The sequence below is a fragment of the Ambystoma mexicanum genome, chromosome 2q, assembly GCF_040938575.1.
Source record: "Ambystoma mexicanum isolate Mex_15411 chromosome 2q, UKY_AmexF1_1, whole genome shotgun sequence".
Lineage (NCBI taxonomy): Eukaryota > Metazoa > Chordata > Amphibia > Caudata > Ambystomatidae > Ambystoma > Ambystoma mexicanum.
In genome coordinates this window covers 1266445223-1266468973 of record NC_090924.1, presented here as the reverse complement: position 1 = coordinate 1266468973, position 23751 = coordinate 1266445223, and the positions used below count along the sequence as shown (strand labels likewise).

The window sequence follows — 23751 nt, the reverse complement described above, 5'->3', positions numbered from 1 at the left end:
TGGCAGGAGATCTTATGGGGAGCGAGTCTCTCTCTCATCTGAGCTGGCAGATTAAATGAAATGGGCATACTGGAAACTCCAGCCATTACCATGAGCTACCTTCGAAGAGTTATGGGAGGCAAGAACTTTTAGTTCGGAGGCAGGGCTGCTTGAAGTTGAAGGATCCTCATGTCGCAAAGTTCTTCTCACAGACGTCTTACTTGATCAAAGATGTCCTTGATGGCCCATACATCTGAGCTTCCAACCATCACGCGTCAAAGAGGTTCTGTTTATACGTTTTTCTAATATCTAAAGTGAACCGATAAACTCAATACCCCCATAAAACCTAAAACCGCTCAATACTCAAAAAGAATGGAATACCAGTTTATGAGTACACGGCTAGAAGTCAGCCATCTTGTACAATTGCGCTATTGACATGTGAACACCACTGCTGTTACAAGTGCCACACACATGTTACATTAAAGGATGTGTAGGGGTCCAACAGGCGCATGCGACTCCGTGAAAGCCATGAGAACGTACGCTTGCAGCCATGCCGCTGCATCTTCCGAGCCAAAATAAGCCACCTGTTGTAATGTTCTCATTTCCTACCCGCATCTTCTGAAAGTTCCTTTTTCGTGCTCTTGTGTTCCAGGACCAGTTGAACCCTGCCCTTGGTCCAGGAAGGTGGGACGTCTTCTTTGCATGAAACAAACTAAAGCTTTCTATATCTTCATCTAGGTTACAAAACTTCAATGAGTTTTCTTGCGCACGACGCCCAGGCTCCTGTATATTTCCAGCCTGGTGAAAGGTCGGAGGGCATAGATATGGCATGCAAGGGTTCGGTACTCCCATGGAGCTCAGTTAGAACTGTGATATTGCTTGCAGGCATGAGGAGTACTCCGAGGCCAACTTTGAGACTTCTGTGGACAGCTTTCTCCCACTGGCTGCCGGTGAACTTGTGAAAGCTATTGGGCTTTTGCTGGAAGGTCAGGGTCGGAATGGGACATAAAACCGGTCACCAATGAAGAAGTGGCCTTCAATCAGATTCCAATGTATTACTTCTCAGAACAGACTGAGTACTATCCAAGAGGGTGTTCTTGCTAAAATATGCTGTAAATAATCTATCTGAAAGCATATTTGCTTAGTAACATTGGTAAAAACAAGTGTAGTAACTTAAGAACCTGCCCACTCTGGCCAAAGAAGTAGCCAGAAAAGTATGGGCCAAAAAAAACAGACCGATACTAGAATCATGGGCTGGCACTTCAGCCATTTTCCTATTGCCCTGTAGGCCAGTCAGAGCCTGTGGCAGATTCAGGAGCACAGCGGCTCCCTGGATGTCAAGGTGTTACACGAGATTGCATCAGGATTGCCTTGGGCAGAGCCTGAGCTGGAATTCCGGTTTTGTGTGGGCAATTTCAGTTTTCACTAGAGGAAAGCACTTAGGTCCTCAATTTCTTCTTCGTCTTCACTTTGATTCCAAACATTTCATCTCATCACATTTCTCTCACCTCCCGTTCCTGTCGTTTCCACCTTCATAACATGCGTAAAAGCTCGCCCCTTTCTCATCTTCCAGGCATCGAAACTTCTATTTTCCTTCCTGATCTTTTCTCGACTCTTCCACTGTTCTACTATTCTCTTTAATCTTCCAAGCTCTCATCTCACCCCCCTAAAGTCAGTCTTTAACTCTTCCATTCATTTACTTTGTCTTCTTCCCTATCGAGACTCCATTTCCTCTTCTCTTGCTACACTTGGTTGGCTTCTCTTCAATCCTCAAGTAAAATTTCACTTTCTTTGCCTCGTCTTTAAATCCCTCTATGGACTTGCGTCTAATTACCTCGCTGTGCTTTTATCTTTCTATACCCCGATTCGTTCTCTTCTGTCTTCTTCTATCTCTTTAGACTTATGCCCAGTCTTGCTTCCGATCCTTTCCGCTTCTTGCTCCCCCTCAACTGGATTACTCTTCCACTCTCACTTCTCTTCCACTCTCACTTCGATCTATTACTGTCTACTCTCTCTCTTTCGTGCCTCCTTGAAAACTCACCTTCTTCCACACCCCTGAATGAATCCTATCTGGATTTGATTGTTTACTCATTTTTTATTGTAGCGTACTCTGTTTTAAGTTGTCCAGCGCTTTGGATTAAGGCGCTTTATAAAACACAAATAAAATACAAAGGTCAGGCTGCTCACAGCAGCACCTGGCTCTTGCGGTGAGCAATGGCCGAGGTGTTTAGTACTCGGTCTATAAAGAGGAGCTTTAAGGGAAGAATATAGTAAAGGGCTGCCTTCATAATTAAAAAGGACCTGGGTGCAACTGCCTGGCTCCCCAGCCAGCTATTCTAAGTAAAGGTGGTGCATTGAGTCATGCACCAGCTAACCGATTCAGCACACTCTGCTGCAATATGGTACAAGTTTGGTGCATCGGACCGACATAGGAGGTAAAGCATGGATGCGGACATTGTGTGCATGCTGGCATGGTGCAATGGTAAGAAAAGTGGTTTATTTATAGCAGCAGTTTTATCATGTTTTCTTTAGTGTTCCACCTGCAACATTAGTATTCTAACCTGCAAGATATGGCAGCCTCACCCTCCCATTTTTGCAGTTCCTTGGGAACCACCAATTCGCTGGGAATATTGGCTAGATTCATTTCAAGTCAACAGAAGAGCTGCAGGAAGTAACAGATTTGGTGATGGCCCAAAAAGAAGCAGTTCTATTTCTATTGTTATGCAAGTAAAGGCCTGGGCAAAAGCGTGGACCAATCCACGGGCAGCTCTTTCAGGATGGGCGACAAAGTGCCAACCTGCACCTGCTATCGAGGAGCCAAAGCCAGGGCTCAGTTGAAACCAGAGCACTCCCTCAGCATCAGCCTGCAGCTGAGGGAGCGGTTCTGGGTTGACTGTCATGGGGAAACAAGGTTTCTCCTTGGGTGCAGTAACCCAGCTGCCTGTGGGTAATGAGCCATGCAAGGTCATGGCGTTTTTCTTCTCCAGCCTTGCATGGCCTTCTGACAATGCTGGCTTTGGCACTGCACCCTCAAAACGCCAAGGGGACACTTGTGCATCTCTATGCAAATTAGGAGGGCCTGGGACGGCCTGTCCCTGCTGTTACACTCCGCTCTCCAGGCACCACCTGCCTGTAGAGTGCGAAGGGTGGGCCTTCCTGAGCAGCTGTGGAGTAAGCAAGAGCCTGGAGCCGAGCCGGCAAGTGAGCAGAAGCCTGAAGCCGAGCCGACAAACAGGTGAGCATTTTATTTTATTTAAAAGAATAGAAAAAAGTATGTATGTGAGTGATTGTGAGTGAGGGTGTAATGGGTTTGAATGAGAATTGCTTAACGTGTGAATGAATGCTTCCGATACCATGAGTGTATGAATGGCAACCAGATTGGGCAGTATTTCCTACAATAGCATGGCATTTTTCACTGCCGTTGAGGGTTAATTCAACAGAAGTATTTTCTAATGTGAGGATATGGCATATTTTGGCAGAGCCAGTGTGGACACGGTTTCGTACCGTATCCAACCTGGCATTATGTGTATATTATGCAGAAATACTGGCATATATTGGTGCAGCCAGTCAGCACGAACGTCTTTTTACACTAGCATATAGTGAGCAAAGGCAACATGAAAATGTGATGGAAAATACTTCTGTGTACTATTGGGGACTTGTCATCTCAGGAATTCCCCCCGATTTTACTGTACAAAACGCATAGTAAACCGTGTGGCCTTTTACTCATTTGTTCATACAAAGTGTGCTGTAAATGCACCATTTTAACCAATTATTTTTGTTCTTGGGGGAGAACAGCCCAATCGCCCTTGAACCCTCTGTATTGATTCGGTATCCCTTGCTACGCTCGGTCGCTCGCTCACGGATATATTCGTGGGAAATGTTCATGTCCATCCAATTAAAAACGTAACCGTCCGTCCTTAAATGGACGCACCAAACATTAGCACAGACAGTGGATAAGGCAAGGAGGGTTCTGGGAGTACATGTTATGAGAACGTTTTAAGGGATTACAAGCACAGTTTGGGATTAGGAGGAATAAAAATTCCAATTCATCTCTATGTGACTACTCAAGGGAGAGTGGAGAATCATTGCTGCTTCATGAGGCCTATTTGCAATATGCTGGATTACTGGGGTTCAAGAGGAGTTTTTGCGGGACCGCTTTATGATGCAGAGGTATGCCACAGGCAAAGGGACGACACATTGCAGCAGGCCATAAACACTGCAGAGTCCAGTTATCCTACATATGGGTCAAGATAGCTAATTCTTGTGAGACTAAATTGGGTGTGGAAGGTTTACTGATTTGATTTACAATTTGTATAACGCGCATCCCGTGGGGGAACCAAGCGGCAAGCCGCATCTAGGTGCAGATCTAAAATACTTCCTGTAACCAGAAAGGATGGAAGCAATATATCAAGTGTTGCAGGAAACGGGCTGTAAAACCCATCCACATCCACCTGGCAAAGGAGCAAAGTGAGTGAAGGAGACCCCCAGGGGATGAGTGAGGCGAAGCGACAGCCCCAAAAAATGCCCAGCCTTGCGATCCGAGTGCCACAAATATGTTCCAATCATTTTGTATTTGTTTTTATAGGAGTATGGTTTTAAGGAATATGTTATGAATGTATTTTGCAACACAATTGTAAGGTTGTATATATCAGCCAAAACATGTTTTTTTATGTGTTCGATTACTGTGGAAAGAGTGAGTCAGAAGCAGCAAACAGATTTGCTTGCAACCAAAACACTGGGCCTCATTACAAGGTCAGCGGTAACCCGCTGGTGCCAACGGCGGGATGCCACCGACCCCTAAACACTGTTTCCGGCGCCTGACTTCCCAGTGCCACCGGGACATTTCTGGCGGCGCTGTTAGTCAGGTGTCGGATTTGGTATGCCCCCATTCCCATGGAGTCCCACAGGTGCTGGTGCTTCCGTGACAACTCTGCCTGCAGGGGGCGCTGCGCCCGGCAGGGTCAGACCTGTAGTGAGGCGGCCCGGAAACAATGGTGCCGGTAAGCCTTGTTTCCAGACCGCCACACTCGTATTGAGGCCCGCTGTGTTTCCTGTTCAAGATAAGAAGAAAGGGCCAAGGTCTGCACTTGGCAATGACGGGGCAAGAGACCAGCCTGGTCCTTGATTCCGACTCACCTCACACAACTGTCCCCAAAGAATTGTATCCTGGGAAACACAAGGGTTAGTTATGTCACAGGAATGATGGATTCATGGAAATGTACCCTTTTCTTTGAGTATAGGTCAAGGCTGGGAGAAGGACTATTGGGGCTATAACAGAAGCAAGACATAGATATACAAGTGCGAGGGGCTTTGAGAAACCAAAACCCGTGAGAGGCTTCTAGGTAGGAGCCATCGTCCAGAGTCCAGGTGCTGCTAGGCTATTAGAGTATATTCTGGGGCTCCATCATCCTGCGGGTTTTCTTGCACAGTCACATGGCTTTTTTGTGCCCCCAGAACGCTTCTTTGGCCCTCATAGTGCCGAATGGCTCTCCTGTGCGTCTGCGAAGCAAATTCCTACTAGGCCAAGCGACCCGTGTGTCTTGGGCTTGAAGAGGTCAGGTTTTTCTTACCCCTAGCCCTGGGATGATGTTCAGTCTGAAGCAGTCTTTTTCCCCTGCGGCCAAAGGTGATGGCTTTCAAGCAAGAGGCTGGTGCAGGCTCAGATGCTCCAGGAGTGAGCGCAGCACAAGCTCATGTTCTCAGCCTAGAGCCCTTAACAAGCCCTGGCTCTTCAAAGATGAAGACCCTTTAAGTGGCGGTGTACCATGCAGCCTTCACTGTTTTCAATGCAGTCAATCGGTTTTAACATGTAACACTTCATATTTTACTTGGGCAGATGTGAGTTGCTAAACATAGGGTGAATTCATCTTAATTCCTGGACCTTGGCTCTGGTATCAGTGAGGTTTCATTGGTCATCCTGCCTGCGTCCAACAGCCTTCACCGCAGAGGGCAGTGTAGCGCAAGTGTCACTAACCTGCGGAATGTCCTGGAGTCTTTGGGTTTCATGAAGGATGATCTTGGGGCCTCTTAATGGAAATTACAGACAAGCCTGTGGGGGAACGGGTGAGGCTGTGTTCCCAAAGGAGACCACCTAAGGGAAACACTCAGGAGGATGAAAACCCTTGTGGTGGGAGACGTCTACAAACGGTGAAAAATCTCAGGGGACGACCAGGGCTTAGGAGGACTGCTGGCGTGAAACAGAATCCAGGGGGACCAAGAAGGCAGAAAGAAGATAGAACTGTAAGTCCAAATCCAAGAAAACAGGGACCAGAAAGAACCCGAGTAGTCACAAAAAGTATTAGGGGCAACGAAGGCGGAACAAGACAGTCTGCACAGGCTAACCTGCACTTTGCGATGCAGAGATTTAGTTCCCCAGGCACAGCTTTTAGGACTCGCAGGTTGACTAGCGTCAATCATCTTTGTTCGAGCGGTGAATGCTGTTAGCGAGCCAGTGCTGCCAGAGGGACTCTCGCGTTAGTGCAGCCCGGACAGCAAAGGAAACTGTAGAACAGGTGAGGAGCCAGAGTGAATGACAAGGTAACGACCCAATTACAGGCCTGAAATTGATACAGTTTGATAGTTGGGGCAAAGAGAAGGCGAGATAATGGATGCAACCTGAAGGCAATAGAAGGTTTCTGGTATGGGGTAAATTGAATATGTTCCAGGACTAAGAAAGATTCCTGGGGCTCGCTCTCCCTAGGGAAGCCCTTAATATACAATACAGTAAGTAACTTGACTTGCACGACTGTTTGCTTGGTTGCCTTTTATGACGGCCAATGCATGGGTATTAGCCCAAGATCTCTGGTGAAGTTTTGACAAAAATGACCTGTAGGTGAGGACTGACAAACTGACTGAAAGATTACAGTAGGGGTCGATTGTATAAGGTAAGGGCAATGGCTTAGAAGCCCCCATGCTATAAAGGGAAAGAAGCTTGAAAGGGTTGTTTCCTTGGGGTGCAGGTCTAGTGACTGCATATGATGCCCTGACATTTAGCATGCTTGTTTACATTGTAGTGCTGATGACAGAGTGCCCCACGTGTGCTCCCACAGTGGTATTTAGCATGTAGGCACTATATGCTTTCATTAGAATTACCCACATGTGCACTCAAAACGGTTGCATCATGTAGGTGTCACATTGGTGCTCATTAAAGAGTGCGGCACTGGTTTAAGGGATAACTGTGGTGGGCTGGAGAAACTCCCCATCACTGCGGTATGAGGTAAAGAGCCGCAGGGGATAGCGGTGACCCGGCCGATGCCAGATAGTTGAGCCAGAAGGTGGGCAAGGAGAGATACAGCCTGCTCGCTATCCCTGCAGAGACAATAGCATGGCCTCAAGAACAGCCCTGGGTAGTCGTGCACTCTCCACTCGCCAGAATGCACCAGGAGGGAGCAGACAATCCCAAGGACTAGAATATAGAAGCCAGTCACGTGGCACTCCCCGACCATATACTCCAGCATCCATACCACAGGAAACACTACACCAGCTGGCAGGCTACAGCAAACCCTAGCACATATTAATGTGGAACACTGCATAGCCGCTGAGAAGCAACAAGGAAATTCCCAAATGGTGCCACAGAGACCTCTCAGTTGTGGGCTGCACGGGTGAGGGGGGGGGGGGGATTCAAATCAGTAACGAGATGCTCTGTGGAAAAGAGGTCATCACTGAGTTGAACACATCCCATGGAGGAAGACCTAGGAGAGAACCAATCGGAGCTCATTGCACCAGAGACCAAATGGTGGTTGGGAGACTTCAGTCTGTGTCTTGGAAGGAAGCATACGCAGCCGATGAGGCGCCCTTGATAGAAGGGGGAGTTTGTATCAAGGGAGGACACCTGGAAGAACTGCTGCCAGGAGTAGGCAGTGTTAGCCAGGAGAGGCTGGAAAGGGGGGCGGGCAGGGGATTAAGCTTTGGAAGCCCTGGAAGAGGAAGGCTGAGCTGAAGGGCACCGCCCCATCCCTTGAGGGAACTAGAAAGTCAATGCCTGGAGCTTTCCACCTGCGAGAGCTGGGGAGGATTGAAGGTACGCATGCATATGTAACGTTGCGCTCACACTTGGAGTTTGTACTAATCACCATATGCGTTAAATGAATGTACTTTTTGCTAAAAGAAGAGGCCTTCTCTTTTATACGGCGGCGTTTAAGACCTGCTGACCCGGCAAGAACTTGTTTTTAACAGAAGAATTGTGTTTGGTCACTGTATGTCGAAGCATGATGAGCCTGCTAAAACTATCTGCAGAATACGGGTGGGGGGAAGGAATGAGTAAGCATGGCCTCGAGCACAGAGATACGGGCACAAAGTGGCACGAAAGAATGTGAAGACCGGGATAACAGGAAACCACGATAGACCACGATAGCAAATGTGCAATGGTTGTTCGTTAAACTCCAACTGGATACTTCAGATAAACTCCAACTGGAGATCCGCCCTGGGGTGGACGTGTGCTATGTGCAAGGCAATGTAAACAGAAAAGTATAAAAAAGAGCACGATGTGTAGAGGAAGGCGCGGCACTTCGACGACTTGCTTAGCGAGACGTTTGAACTTGCGGCCCATTCGCGAATGCTTGTGCATTAATAAAATAATGTTTACTTGGCTCTTTTCTGTCTGAGTTATTGCAGGGTCCCTCATTGTACTGGTTATGGTGACGGCGAGAAATCGCACCCACAATTTTGGTGTCAGAAGTGGGATGCGAAGGAGCGACAGTCCGTCACTGGGTGAGGAACGCCGCGGCGGAACCGGAGAAGGAATTGATCACGGGGCCCCAACAACTGAATCCGCACCTTTGATTGCAACCAACGCGTCATCCTTGTTTTTCCGGCTCCGTCGGCGGTGGAACAGCAGGCTGTCGCCCTTCGGGTCCGGAACACTCTGGCGGGACCCTTAAGGTAAGTGGTATGGATGGATGCATGATGGAATAAGGAAATAACGATTTAGGGTTTATGAAGAGGACGGTGGTATGTCTGTCTATGTAATAATAATGATGAAACGGTGATGTATTGATATTGGTATGGCGATATATGTCAGGAGGATGTACTGTTAATGTTAGCCTATTAATGCACATTTGGGAAAGGTCAGTGTTTTTAGGCAATTGCGGTATACCAACAAAATGGGTCAAGCGGCTTCCAGCAAGAGTGGTATAGGCAAGAGACACTATGCCCCTCTTGAAGGAACCCCTGCATTTGATATGTTGATTAAACATGGGTTGAATTCAACATTGTTCTTAAGGGAGTGGTCTGAATATACAAAAGATTCGATTGAGCATAAATGGCCAGACACCGGGTCCTTTGATGTGGACCGCATATCCAAAGTAGAAATAGAATTAGTAAAAAGACGGGTCAGACCCGCACAGTTTGAGGCTATACGACTATGGAGGGTAGAAGCAATGCGCAGGCGCAATGCTCAGAACAAACAAAAGGCAAAGGGGCAGAAGAGAACAGTAAATCAAAAATTACGTGACCTAGAGATAAAAGAGAAGGATGAGAAACTAGACCAGTTGGATAGACGTATGATGATTAAGAATAGCGGGGGTATGTATCCTGCCTTACCGGCGCCTCGGTATGAAGATGTGATAGGACTAGAAGCAGAACAAACAACGACTGAATTGTTATTTCCAGGGGCTACGGCTCCTCCGAGAGAAGGTGAGGGTGAGAGGGCGGAATTCCCAATGAAGTATGGAGACCCAGATAGGTTGATAGACCATAGGAGAACGACTACTGTAGAAAAGGATAGAGATGGAGACTTGCAAATCCTTATGACCGGGCTGTATGGCACACCCCTCAATGACAGCCTACGGGACCAATTGGGGCGTTTGACACCTTTGGAATTTAGGACAGTGGCCACTAAACTATATACCTTTCATGAGGGTAACTGTAAGTTGAGAGGACAGAGTACTGCGGATCTGCCCTCAGCATATCAGGACGCTGTCGCGTTACTACCAGTGACTGCGTCCAGTGTTCAGTTATGGGGATGTATGTCCGACATAATAGCGGAAGTCATAAGGGGCGGTGTTGAATGGGAGAAGGAAAAGAGGGCATGGGAAAGAGAGTTGAGGGAAAGAGAGGCTAAACTCAAAGATGCAGACCAGGCGGGCCAAAACGTAGCTAATCGTATGATAGCATCCATACACTCGCAGTCCATGTCCACCCTGGTGAGTCTGATGGAGGGCCTTGGCTGGCCTATACAAGTAAACGTAATTAAATATCTTCTTATTAGGGTGGATGATATAGAAGAGGAAAAGGAGCCTAGATATGTGTCCCAGTGGAATAGGATTAAGACGGAATTGGATAAGAAACTGCTACCTAATATTAGAGTGGATGATTCTGGGGCGGAAGAATGGAGAATGGCTAAGGTGGAGAAACTGTTAAAAGATTATAAAAAAATAAAAGAGAAAAACCTTAGTCACCAGTCCTCTGCTTCATCACCAGTGCAGGCCCTTGTAAGTGAACAAACAAACACGGAAAAGTTACTATCAATGCCAATGAGAGAGTGTCAACCCACCATAGATGCAGTTACTGGTAACATGATGTGCATCTATGTGTATGTCCCCTTATCTCGAATAGAATTGATGAATATCACCAAGTCCATCCCCGACCCCCGTATAGACCCGGCAGGATTCTACAAAGAAGTAGGAAAGCTATTCAGACCCGGGTTATTTACTGTAGAGGATGTAGATAACATAGTTAGCTATTGTCCCAGAGGAAATATGGACCCCCGTTCGTGCAAAAGACAATGATACAATAAAATGGAAAGATGTAATGGAGGCGAGTAAAAATAGGAAACTGCATGAGGAATATCCCGAACCCCTAAGGGGGCATGGCATGGCAGTCCTGAGGGCTCTAGAAAAGGTATTACCCCCATTTGATGTGAATGTGGAGAAACTGTCTGCTGTGATACAGGGCGCAAGTGAGGAAGTAGCACAGTACTTCCTGCGTTACGAAGCAGCATTTAAAGCACACAGTGGGCTAGAGATAGGGTCTGAGACGGGCCAACGGTACTTTGCCACAAACTTTATAGAAGGGCTCCACGGGCCAATCCAGGAGAACATTAGGAAGGCAGAAAGTACGTGGATGACTAGAAACCCCCGGGATCTCCTCGAAATGGCCAGGTATTATGAAAGAGGGGAAAGAGTAAAGGGACAACAAAAGGCACGACAAGAGAAGGATCTAAAAACCAAAGTGTTGATGCAACAGTTGCATCAAGGGCCCCAAGGCACGTATAACTACAATAATAATGGCCCGTCACAGGGCTATAGTAGCAACATGATAGGGGGCCAAGGGACAGGTAGAGGTACAGTGCAAGGAGGTGCGCTATATGGGAGGAGGGATGGGCTACCCCAAGATGTATGTGCCTTCTGCAAGAGACCCGGACACTGAAAATCCCAGTGTCCCCAGAGTGGTGGGAGAGGAAGAGGCGTACGGCCCCCTTCACAGACAACATTTGCCCCAGGAAATAGGACTGGTGGGTACGGCAACCAAGACAATAGAAGGTTTAAACCCCCTCAACCCAATGCCTTTGACGGACAAGCAAGAGGGGATGTTCCCTGGCCGGCCCCGCCTCCCCCCAATCTACTGTATCAACCACGACAAACAACACAAGTACAAGGTGTATGCCAGGGCGAAAGATGTGGGGAAGGGGTATACTATAATGACGACTTCCAGGATAACACAAGTGATATGTCCTGAGGAGGCCAAAATGAGACAGCGGGAGTGGTACAAGTACCTATAGATCAGAGGGGGCCTTATGCCTCCATTAGGATCAGCCCCCACCGAAACTTGAGATGTCTGGTAGACACGGGAGCTGGAAACAGTTCCGTGAATATCAGAGCCCTCCCCGCTGTCCCATTATCGGATAAAAGCAAGGTATCAGTTGGATTTGGGGGAAATCCAATAAAGACTCTTGTAAGTGAAATAGTAGAAGCGGAACTTCATGGGGTAAAATGGGAGAATGGGTGGCTATTGACCAATCACTGCCCAGAAAACTTGTTAGGTATTGATGCATTAAAGACACTAGGGGCCACAATATATTGCTCCCCTCAGGGGGTGAGAATGACTATAAGCAAACCTATGGGTATGATAGGAGTAACGCAAACCCTGCCCCCGGAACTCCAAGACATCCCGAATGAACTATGGGCCACTCATGGGAATGATGTAGGGGTGTTGGATGTTTCCCCAGTAGTAATCAAACTAAAGCCCGGTGCCAGGTTGCCCAGGATAAAACAATATTGCATATCACACGAGGGAGAGCAGGCACTATATCAAATAGTACAGGATATGATACGGTTAGGGGTGGTAGAGCCAACAAATGATAGCCCTTGTAACTCTCCGATCCTTCCAGTACACAAGAAAGGTGATGAAGCGGTACCCTACCGTTTCATTATTGATTTGAGGGAGATAAACAAAATAGTAGAACCCAGATATCCAGTTGTCCCTAATATTGCAAGTGTACTCACTTTAATTCCCAAAACAGCGAAATGGTTTACGGTAATTGATTTGAAAAATGCCTTCTTCAGCATTCCTATTGCCGAAGAAAGCAGGTACCTGTTTAGTTTCACTCTTCGAGATAGACAGTACCAATTTACTAGAGCCTCGCAGGGATATACAGAAAGTCCCGCCATATTCAGCCAAGCACTAAAAACACAGATGGATAACCTAGCCCTACCCTCTAACACTGCTCTGATACAATATGTTGATGATTTGCTATTATGTGCAGCCACCGAAGAGGAATGCCATTATGTGACTAGATTGGTGCTAATGCACTTAGCAGAGAATAAGCACAAGGTAGCCCTAGCAAAAATGCAGTATGTAAAACAAAAGGTCCATTTTTTAGGCTTTGAGTTGTCCGAAGAGGGGCGAACTCTGTCTACTGATCGCATTGCTTTGATACAGTCCATAAAAGGCCCCGACACGGCAAAAGGTCTCCGAAGGATAATTGGTGTTTTATCCTATTGTAGGCACTGGATTCCTGAATTCTCTGTATTGATCCAGCCCATGCTAAAAGCCTTAAAAGAAGTACAAGAAAACGGACCATTAGAATGGACACCTGAGATGGAAAAAGCCCTGACAGCTATGAAAGATGTTCTATGCCATGCACCGGCCTTAGGCACACCTGATTATACCAAGAGATTTTGCCTTTTCGTTGATGAACAGGAAGGTTGCGCTGTGTCAGTCTTAACGCAGGAACAAGGGGGTAAACAGAGACCATGTGCATATTTCTCCAGTGCTCTGGACTCAGTAGCTCGAGGCCTACCCCCATGCATGAGAGCAGTGGCCGCAGCAGCGGCAGCCCTAAAACAAAGTGCAGGTATCATCCTAGGGAGCGAAGTGACAGTAAAAGTCCCACATGCGGTGGACGTTCTCCTGAATAGAGTGCATACACAGCATTTGACCACAGCTAGACTCACACAGTATGAGATGATTCTGTTTGCCAGTAATGTAAAAATCGAACGATGTAACACTTTGAATCCAGCGACACTGCTTCCTTTGCCCGTCTCACCTAATGACATTAGGCATGATTGTGTGATCCAAATGGAAGAACACACTAAGGGTAGAGCAGACCTGCAAGACACCCCGCTGGTTGATAATGAGGGTATATTATTCTGTGATGGTTCCTGTTTCAAACTGCCAAATGGGGAGACAACAGCAGGGTATGCTGTAACCACAGGGGAGCGGTTGATTGAGAGTGGGAAAGTTTGTGAAAAATCGGCCCAGGCAGCAGAATTGATTGCGCTAACGAGAGCATTAGTGTTAAGCAGCAGTATGAAAGTGACAATTTATACTGATTCAGCCTACGCTCATGGGGTGGTTTCCAGTTTTGGTAAACTCTGGGGAGAGCGTGGGTTTTTAACCTCCCAAGGTGATAATATTAAACATGCCCAATTGATTGCTGAATTATTACAAGCCCTTACGTTGCCCAAGATGGTGGCCATAGTGAAATGCCCAGCGCATAAAAGGACTCTAGATTATGTCACGCAAGGAAACTCCTTAGCCGACCAGATGGCTAAACTAGCTGCCACAAGGGATACACGGTGGGAGGCCCGACAACTCATAGTGGGGAGGGATGTGACTATGGAAGGGACGAAGGAGCGCGTAAAGAAAATCCAAGCAGATGCAACCATTGAAGAAAGACTATCTTGGCACAAGGATGATCAATACAAGGAGACGGTAGATGGGCTATGGGCACATACCAATACGAATACTTGGGTACTACCTGATGCATACTTACCTGTGATAGTGAGTGTGGCTCATGGTCTAACTCACGTTAACGCAAGGACTATGGAAGATGTTTTGAGTGCTGTGTGGTACAACAAAAGATTGGGAATGTATTGTCGTCAATGGGCAAAACAATGTGAAATATGTGTTCTATACAATGTGGGGAAAGGTGTACCAGCCCCGGCGGGCCACAGTAAGTTACCCACCTGCCCTTTTGAGGTGGTGTATATGGACTTTATACAGCTGGAGCCTGTAAATAAACATTCCTACTGTTTGGTGATGAGATGTGGGTTCTCAGGATGGGTGGAAGCATATCCCCTGCGGGACAATAGTGCCACCTCCACAGCACAATGCATATTGAAACACTGGGTGCCCTTGTATACGGTCCCCAGATATCTATGGTCTGACAATGGGACTCATTTTACTGGTGAAGTAGTACGCAAAGTTTGCAAGGCCCTTGGTATTGATCAACGCTTCCATGCAGTTTTTCATCCTCAATCAGCTGGGATTATAGAGGGCACAAATAAGGTACTGAAGAACAAACTGGCAAAGGCTTGTGCTGAAACGGGACTGAAATGGCCGGATGCATTGCCTATTGCATTATTGAGTATGGGTACTATGCCTAAGCGTACACATGGTTTATCTCCTTTCGAAATTGTTATGGGGCGTCCACCAAGTATTGGGACCCACATATCACCTAAGAGATTGTCTGAGCAAGCATGGCCTGCATTACAACAGTACTGTATTGGGTTAACTAATAGACTGATTTCTATTAATGCACAGGTGAACGCAGTAGCTCCATCTCCTCTGATAGGAGAAGGTCACGACGTGCAGCCCGGTGACTGGGTTGTTATAAAAGCCTTCGATCCCACCAGCGGACTGCAACCCAGATGGAAGGGCCCGTTTCAAGTGCTCCTCGCGACACAAACTGCGGTAAAGGTTGATGGCAAATCGCACTGGTACCACGTGAATCACGTCAAGAAGACGCTTCCACTACTGATTCCTCCAGAAAAGGGAACCAACCAACCCCAGGTTGCAACAGTACTGCCAGACGCCATTAGTAGGTGTGCCCATCGTCTCCGATCCCGTGACATGTATGTGCCAAGCAACGTGTAAGGACACTGTTTTGAACTTTGATCATTAGGGAGATGAACATTTGGACTCTCTTGTTGGTTTTAGCAGGATTGTGCCTTACTGAAGACAACGGGCTTGTAGCCTGAAGGGCCTCCGGCGTTCCCCTCATGGGACAGGCACTATGAGGCGTGGGACAGATCGGATGAAGGTTTTCAGTGAGACCTACCACTATTAGAGTAATAAGGACACTGGTGCTTTAAATAGGGAATACAGCTATATCGCTAGGTTGCATCTGATACGCATACGTACCTATAATTGAGCCACATACTGAATTATGTCTGCACCCGTATATGCTGGTTTAATCCCTGAGCAGATAAATGTATGCTCCCCAAACACAGAAGGTAAGAGAAAAACACCACTTTGCACCACAAGGAACCAAATCTTATTTTTTGTATGCTCGATAGTAGTATTCATAGCGTTCGCCATATTATTCTGGTATTTGGAACATCCATCTAGATATGAATCAAAGAACTTGTTACCCGTGTCAAACGGAACAGGGAGAATAGATCGGGTCAAGAGCAGGAATCGAGATGCCTATGACCAACACGACCCGGAAGACTATGCTAAAAATGAATACGTGAAGATAATAAACACAACATATGGGGTAGTGAATAAAACTGATTGCTGGATCTGCACCCACATGCCCCGACATAGCAGTGAAGGCATCCCAGTGTACGCGTCGCCAGTTACTGAGGATGCCGGGTGTACATTAATTTACATGAGAATAGTGTCAGCACAGCAATACATGATACCGAATACCGCTTGTTATGTTAGAGGAGAGAACAAAACCCTTCTAATAGAAAAGATACGCTATAAAATCAAAACTGAGGGAATCGGGCTTGCATCTGCTATGGTACAGATAGTAAGAGAACCTCCTCCCCCTATCACCATCACACAAGAGTTTAGGCCAAAGAATATATGTTTTAAGAGAAGCGCAAGAGGTAATCAAAGAATGATCTCGGGGTGTAGTCAAATGGTGAATCTAAATAACTACACGAAGGGATTGTTACAGATAGAAGGACATGCCTACGTCTGTAACGAGAGGGCTTATTTGTGGTTAGCGAAAGATTTTGTTGGGGTATGTTACATAGCCAGAATAATGCCGGCTGTGATGGTATATGCCCCGTCTACTCTGCATAAAGAAATACACAGCAGAAATAAACGAGCAGTAAACCCAAAAATTCCTACGTATCAACCTACAGGATGGGAAACGTTAATAGATCTGATGGGGGCCCTGGTTCCTCTAGCGGGCATCTTTATGAACAGTCAAGAAATCCAAAAGCTAAGCAGGGCCCTTGAGTTCGTAATCGAAGAATCCGCAGACCTAATGGAAAACATCACTTATGAAATGAAAGCAATTTGGCTAGTGGCTCTCCAGAATAGGTATGTCTTAGACATACTCACTGCAGAAAGGGGCGGGGTCTGTTTCATGGTGGGGTCCCAATGTTGTGTTTACATACCAGAAGAAAGTACAGGAATCTTAGATGGAATAAACAAACTACATAAAATAGCGGATAGTATCCACCAGGAGGAAGGGTCAGGAGATAGCTGGTGGGTGAAGCTCCTAAAAGAAATCGGGTGGCAGCTCCTTACGCCCATACTGGTTCTAGCGGCAATAGTTGTAGGAATTTGTCTCTGCATCCAATGCTTCCCGGTATGTGTGTCGTGCTGTGTTTCCATGTGTTCTTCCAGCATAACGCGCCTAAATCCAATGGATAAAAGCCATGTACAACAGGAATTTTTTGACATGGGAGGCCTGGAGAAGATTATGGTACATACATTATGTAATGATGTTTCTTTCCTGCCATCTGCTTATGCTAGGACTGCTTAGATTGATGCTCAAGTGTGAGCAAAGGGTGGATTGAAGGTACGCATGCATATGTAACGTTGTGCTCACACTTGGAGTTTGTACTAATCACCATATGCGTTAAATGAATGTACTTTTTGCTAAAAGAAGAGGCCTTCTCTTTTATACGGCGGCGTTTAAGACCTGCTGACCCGGCAAGAACTTGTTTTTAACAGAAGAATTGTGTTTGGTCACTGTATGTCGAAGCATGCTGAGCCTGCTAAAACTATCTGCAGAATACGGGTGGGGGGGAAGGAATGAGTAAGCATGGCCTCGAGCACAGAGATACGGGCACAAAGTGGCACGAAAGAATGTGAAGACCGGGATAACAGGAAACCACGATAGACCACGATAGCAAATGTGCAATGGTTGTTCGTTAAACTCCAACTGGATACTTCAGATAAACTCCAACTGGAGATCCGCCCTGGGGTGGACGTGTGCTATGTGCAAGGCAATGTAAACAGAAAAGTATAAAAGAGCACGATGTGTAGAGGAAGGCGCAGCACTTCGACGACTTGCTTAGCGAGACGTTTGAACTTGCGGCCCATTCACGAATGCTTGTGCATTAATAAAGTAATGTTTACTTGGCTCTTTTCTGTCTGAGTTATTGCAGGGTCCCTCATTGTACTGGTTATGGTGACGGCGAGAAATCGCACCCACAGGATAATAAGAGGTTCCAGGCCCTGGCAGGAGGGCGCCAAGCCTAGAAAAGAGGCCTGCGATTAATGTTTACCCAAAGGCCTAGGAGAGGGGATCATCCCGAGTCCTAAAGCCTACAGCCTAAAAGAGAGGCCTGTTGGGAATCCATACCCAAGGGCCCATGATAGGGGGGGGGCTACTGGGAATCCTGAGCCCTTGATACACAGGAGACTGGGATAAATAACCCCTTTCAAACAGGTAATGCAAGTTACGTAACCCAAGGCCTAGCAGAGAGGCGATTATGTATTTTGAAAACAGAGGTAATGCCTTGGAATCCTAATGTGACTCATTCAAAGAAGACCAAGGAAGAAAGAACTCTAATTCAAGGTGAGAGAGGATGGAAAGTTGAGGGGGACCCTTAGTGTGGAGCCTGAACCCAAGGTCCAGGAGGGGCCTGCCAGGAATTCTGAAATCCTAAGAAACCAGTGTGTCTGTTTTGCATTAACATAGGGATGGACTTGGAAGGGTAGGTTTAATTTTGGGGAAATGTGTGTTATTAGCATAGGTTATCCATAATTAGCACATGGTAGCCAGAGGCTAACATCTCATTGGGTTTAGAATTAAGACTTTTCTGCTGGCCACTTAATCTGTACATTTCTTGGTAGACTATGGCGTCCCTGGAGGGTTGCCTGTTTTGAAAAGGCCATCTGGTGAGGGTGGAAAAGCCAGAGGTTTTTTTTTAGTTTTATTAAAATATAATGATGCTGGTAATTCGGTTTCTCTCAAAGGGAGGTCTGTTAATCAGACCCCTCACACTTTCATAAATGCTCCATGCAAAAATGATATTGCCCCCATATGCCTTTTCCTGAGACAGACCCTTGGCACCAGCCCTGTAGTGGCACAGGGCATGTTCAAAGGTCACATGTACATTCCTGACAGCTACTGGAAAAAAAGAGACGGCAGGCATAGACGGCTTTGTGATCGTCTGCACCTCCATTTCCAAACTTAATTGTATGCCTTAGTCAGTCTGGAGGCTTGTAAACCTGTTAACAGAGGCCATGCATGGATAGGACATGTTGAGTACTCGGAGCATACAATACAGCCACAGAAACTTGATATTTTATTTATTTATGTATTGGTTATTTGTAAGGCTCCTATACACCAAATGGTGTTTCAAGGCACCACAAACAAACAGAAAAGATGGGGGGACAAGGAAGAAAGATAACAATAATGGTCCTGCTAGGCCTTGTGACATTCGGATCATGCAAGTGATATCACAATAAGGTCTGCTCTATGAGCAGGGTCCAGCTAGAACAAGATTGATGTGTATGTGTGCCTGGCTACTGCCCCAGATATCAGCTATGGAAACAGATAGACCAGTCTGCTGCCTTTTGATCTGCTCTCAGGAAAGGCAACACCATCCCTCTCAGAGCACAGGAACCCTCACCAGGACATCTACTGGGAATCAACACTTCCAAAAGGTAACCCTGACAAATGGCAACACTGGCACCAGGGTGCTGACCACTGGAGTCCCTTTTAGGTCAGCAAGGATGGGAAGGAGCAGAGTTAGGGTAGCCAGTAGGGAGGGGTGACCAGAGAGAGGGGTTTCACCATCTTGGTTTTTGTTAGGGCTCTCTGGTACTTCCAGTCCCTACCATATTCTGCGGGCCAATGCACTCTGGGTATGATGTCAGAATGCAAAGGGCACTCGCTAAAACAGAACAGATTGGAACCCTTACAGAGGTCTTGCTTTGGCCCAATCCACTGACATTTTGCCTTAGTAAGGAGAATCTGCTTCTTTAATTCATCTCTGGATTCTCAGAAGAACAAGAAGGTTTTACTGGACCTCTTTTGGGGATACACTCCATCCCGAGATCCTCTGTCAGGGTGGTGAAGACAGAATCCACCCATAGCAGTGGTGGGCTGTGTCCCCCTAGCCATCACCAGGGAACAGTGGGGTGACCTACTGTGGACCAAGAGCTCCCTGCTAATTGGAGCTGGCACTGCAACCAGAACCTCGTTCTGTTGAATTGAGAGGTCTTCACGCCGGATTGACCATGCTTGATGCCATTAAAGCTACCATAGGATGTCCAGTGTTGCTTTTGCGGTTTTATGCAACGTTCAACTACTTTCTGCACTTCGAGGCATTCAGTGGTCAGCTTGACAAATTAAAGCGCTCTAGCTCGTCTCAAGCCGTTAACAGGCTCAAATTCATTGGAGCAACTATCTAGACTGTCAACTTGACTGCTGGAAACCATCAACCTCACCAATCTTGCACATCAACCCAGCAACATATTCTCACTGCAACCACTGCCTTGAACCGTTGGAAGCCAGTGTCTTGTCTCCAATACATGCCAACTCGACCCTTCAGGAGCCTGCACCTTTGAAGCAACTCAACGGCAACTGCTAGTAGGATCACATGGACTTAAACGTCTCGGCATTGGCTCAACTGCAGACCAAATGACTAGCATCCTGGCTTGGCATGGTTGAGCAATAAACACAAGGCTTAAAAAGGTACTGTGAAGAAGTCCTGTCCCCTTAGTCCACCTTTTGGGATCATGCTGGATTTGAAGTCACTCACAAGAACATATCTCAGAACATTGGCAACAGCAGAAATCTTAGTCTTTGTCCTCTCAAGAGCCGTAGTTCCATATGAAAATGAAGGGATGCGCATTGTGAAGTCAAGAGAGAAAACTTCCTTAGAAACCCACATACATCTTCTGCGTGTGGAACTCCATTGAGGGCTTCTTGGACTGCGGTGTCCCACCATTTCGAGCCCAAGGTTCCACCACCGGATTAGCATCTGTAGTTATGTATTATTTCTTTTACTTTAATAGCATCTAAGGCAAAAACTATTAAAGCCGATGCCACTGCCAAATGAGCAAAACACTAAAGGTAACACCTTGATACGGACGCTACTTCTGTTTTTATTTGGTCTGGACAGTGTTTTGCTGCCCACTTCGGTGGAGTACTAGTAGCACTTTATTAAAGTTCCACCCTTTTGTTAAGTGTTGCCTGTGGACAGTCGCTCCATCTCGATGGTGCTCAAACGAAACCACCGGCTCCGCAGATATGAGATATGATATGGCATTTGTAACGCGCCTATACACAAGTGTTTCAAGGCGCGACGAGGCAAGGGAGGGGAAACAAAGGGAGACAGACCACGATCCTACTAGGCCAGGTGTCATTCAGATCACGCAAGTGCAAGGGTAGAGGGGAAAGGGGGGAAGTGCAAGGGGGAAAGGGAGAGGGGAAGTGCCAAAGATCTTTAATAGAACATCTCAATGGACTGCGCAGCTCTTCGCATGCCTTCTGCCGGGTCACCCAAGTCAGAGTGTCTAAGGGGGGGCACAGCAGGTGGGTTTCTTTTCCACACTTCCCCAGAAATGTTCACATCGTGACACAGAAAACCCCAGTCCCCAGTGAATGGAACTTGCAAACATTGTAAGGCATGAATGCATCTCAAATGTTTCGAAGCCAAAAATGGGCCTATGGCCATCACGCTGTTGGATCTTCTTTAGATCAGTTATAACTTGCCATGTCTACAGGAATGCGGATGCCCGCCTGGCATGGGCACAGCTGGTAAACTGGTGATGGGTTTTGGTACAAAAAAAAGTCAAAATGTTGAAAAAAAAATGTAGAAAAAAAAAGTCGAATTTCTTTTTCAATACGTTTTTTTTAAAATGGGTGGGTTCCCCCACCAACCCTCCTTTTTTTCTATTTTTTATTTTATTTTACCCCTTTTTTTTTTAACTTACCAAACCCAAATAAAACATAAAAAAATACATTCGACTTTTTTTTCCGATATTATTTTTCGACATTTTTGTCATTCGACTTTTATTTCGACATTTTGACTGACCACCGTACTGCACAATATTCTCATCTTGCTCCAACCCGTAGTTATTAAGCAGTTCATGGCTTGACGCACATGATCTCATATCATGTATGTTGGTGTTCTATTTCAGAGTGGTACAGTCCGATGTTCGGGCCCTCTAATAAACAGACTGATTGGGATGACACCTTTCTGTTGAACATTGTGGTCAGCCCTGGGTAACTGGGACTTGCTGTGCTTTGACGTTATCGGTGATGCCATGACGGATGGTACAGAGATACAACCTATTTCATGTGCCTCTGCAGCAGGCATTGTGCCTCGGCTGCCAAGGTACAATCTTAGAAGTATTTAATCAGAAAGCACAGACCAACAGCTCTCTGAAGAACAGAAGTCTGGAGTACAAAACAAGACCAGTTTACAGTTAAATAGGTTTACTCACTTGTAAAATATCTCCATTAGTATTGGGAATAACTTTGTTACTAGTCAAAACATTTTTTTGCTGCCAACTAGAAAAAAATAAGGAGTGATATATTCCCACTAACAAATCTGATCTAGAGCCCTGACTAGAACATCTTCATATTGTGCTTCATGGCGCATTTCTTCCCCTCACTCCTGCAAAGGCTGTAATCATAGGAGCTATTATCAATCATTCCAATGGCACTCCATGTATAAACCCTGAAAGGAGAGGGGGCTGTACACTGCTGATGGGATATGAACCTCTGAGCACGAGTTTCACACGGATGTTTGACGCAAGGGCTGACCTCGCTGAGCTAACCCTCCTGTAACACGAGATTATGTATGGGCTTTCAAAGCTATTTAATACTTGTTCACTGGTGTTGTGACCTTCTTCAGTATCTTGCACCACTGCTACCCCCATCTTTGCCAGCAAGACGTTTTTACTATTTGGATGTTTTGCCACTGCCTCAACCAAGTAATCTTCCTCCCAAAATGGGCGTTTTGGTCTGCAAATCTTGGCATGAGAAGCCCTGTGCACTCGGGTGGCATACACCCATGGGCTCAGCCAGTCCGCGTGGCACAGCAAAGGATAAATTGCATGCTAGTCACCAACTTGCATTCTGTGCTCCCAAGCCCTCTACGCCAACCGCATTTTCTACTGCCCCCCCCCTGCCACTTTTGCACCTTCACTAAAGCTCCTCAGTGCTGGAGTGCGCTACCCCAGACATGAAGGACACTCCAAAAGTGCCCGGATACAGGATTTCCCAGAAGAACCACCTTCGCTCCGAGGAGGATGCCCCGGAACCTCACAGAGCCATCTCCCAAACTCCACCCACCGCCACCACTAGATTGCACAGCTGTAAATATGTTCATGAATTAAATGTAATTAATTTAATACAAATCTTGTGCTGTTCCCATTCACTGTTGCAAGCGGCTTCTCCACGACCATCTGCTTAAAGGCATTACTTACTTTGCAAGGGGTATGTAGAGCCCCCCCAGCAATGGGACTCGCCCATTCATCAATATTAACTATGTGTGTCCTATTCAAAATGAAAGATTATTGATCTCAAAAGCACTGTACAAATACTTCGGGACTTTGCACTAACAATTATCTGAAATAAATGCATAGGCTCATTTGTAACGGACGTTGGTTTAGAGAAGATTTCCTCAAGCACTGGCGGTGCACACGAATAGCGTTTCCTCACACTTCTAACTGCAGCACTACACTAACACGTGCTGTGTAGTGCATAAGTTAACCAAAAAGTCTCACTCAATTTATAGTACTCGGAGAGTCAAGGGGCTGAATTGGCCTTGCTGGGATTCAAACTTGTGTCTTTCAGGTTGAACATAGATGTCGGTGGCGAGTGCGCGACTCACTGAACTACCCTGCACGTGAAAAGAGCGTGGAAACCATTGGTGCCACTGTAGTCCCTGAATCTGGATCCGATTGAGACCAGACAAATGTCTGTTCCAATTCCGGTTTATGTAAACATTGTTCGTTACAAATGGCTGCCATCTTAAATTTCCTGCATAGAGATTTTCAAAAGAAACATGCCGAAAGGGGCTGCCTACAACCCACCAATAGTTAGTCCAGTCTCTACTGTGGGCCAAGCGTACGGTGCGTGGCTGCTGATGTGAGTGGGCGCAGCCTCTTTTGGGGCTT

The 23751-nt window shown here is 46.5% G+C and overlaps 1 protein-coding gene across 5 annotated transcripts in view; it reads right to left on the bottom strand.

Annotated features, from left to right (window-relative positions):
• SHROOM4 (shroom family member 4) overlaps nt 1–23751 on the bottom strand; it is a 678783-nt gene that overhangs the window by 127536 nt on the left and 527496 nt on the right. The gene's annotated exons all lie outside the window — the stretch shown is intronic.